The sequence below is a fragment of the Meleagris gallopavo genome, chromosome 1, assembly GCF_000146605.3.
Source record: "Meleagris gallopavo isolate NT-WF06-2002-E0010 breed Aviagen turkey brand Nicholas breeding stock chromosome 1, Turkey_5.1, whole genome shotgun sequence".
Lineage (NCBI taxonomy): Eukaryota > Metazoa > Chordata > Aves > Galliformes > Phasianidae > Meleagris > Meleagris gallopavo.
Genome location: NC_015011.2, coordinates 111,382,585 through 111,383,606, shown reverse-complemented (window position 1 = coordinate 111,383,606; position 1,022 = coordinate 111,382,585). Strand labels below are relative to the sequence as shown.

General features: G+C 46.0%; 1 protein-coding gene across 1 annotated transcript in view; it reads left to right on the top strand.

The window, feature by feature from the left end:
- Nucleotides 1-6: 6 nt before the first annotated feature.
- The window catches only part of XK (X-linked Kx blood group), a 20,136-nt gene continuing 19,120 nt past the window's right edge, over nt 7-1,022 (top strand). Inside the window, exon 1 of the mRNA XM_019612006.2 lies at nt 7-69. The gene's annotated coding sequence lies outside the window, so the exon portion shown is untranslated. The remainder of the gene's footprint in view (nt 70-1,022) is intronic.

The window sequence follows — 1,022 nt, the reverse complement described above, 5'->3', positions numbered from 1 at the left end:
CCGCGACGTGAGCCGCGACCGGCCGCTGGTACTGCTGCTGCACCTGCTGCAATTGGGGCCGCTCGTCAGGTCGGTGAGTGCCCCGCGGCCGCGTCTGCCCGGGGATGCTGATGTGTGTGTGTGTATTTTCCTTATTTCTGCTCTTAACATCCTGAGGCTGAGGGGCGCGGTGTTGCTGATATTCAGTAAACACTTAGCGGTGGGAAAAATAGGTTAAGTCCCCTCCGAGAGGCTGGTGGCAGCTCCTCCCCACAGAGCCTCATGGTGTGCTCCTTCCTTCTTTCTTCCCCTCTTTCTTCCCTTCTTTCTTCCCTCCTTTCTCTCCTTCTTTCTGTTGTATATTGTGTTTATTTCTTCTCCATATGGCTTTTTGCAAATGAGGTAAGCTGTCCGATCGTTGTGTTTGTTTGCTGCTGTGTTATCCCTATCTGCAGGCTCCAAGGTTACTTCCAAGAGAGAAAAGATTTTTTCCCTCAGCCTCTATTGCAAAACAGGGATAGCGAGGAGCCTGTCTGTGTGCGCTGAAAGTACCAGAAATGGTCTTGCAGAAAGTGAGTTTTTTTGCCCCAAATGGCTTTTGGAGTATTTTCAACCTAAGTTCAAACTGTGATGGAAAAGATCCTTAGGGGAAGAAAATGTCAGACAAAAAAAATTGCAAAGTAAGGGAAAAAAACGTCAGGTGAAAAATTGCAAAGCTGATGCAAACCTGTGACAGATCGTTTGCTGTGGGCTTTCATTTTAAATTTATGTTCAAATCTTGAAAAGGAAAATAAATATATATATATTAGTAGAGGTGTCCTCAACTTTTTGAAACTCCTTGACAGTGTTTGTCCACCAGATCTCTTTGATGAAAGATTTGTTGAGCTCAAACTAATTTTTCCTAGCTAACTAGTGATAGGACAAGAGCTTATGGCCTTAAGTTGTGCCAGGGAGGTTCAGGTTGGGTACTGAGAACAATTTCTTCTCAGAAAGAGCAGTGAGGCAGTGGCACAGGCTGCCCAGAGAGGTGGTGGAGTCACCGT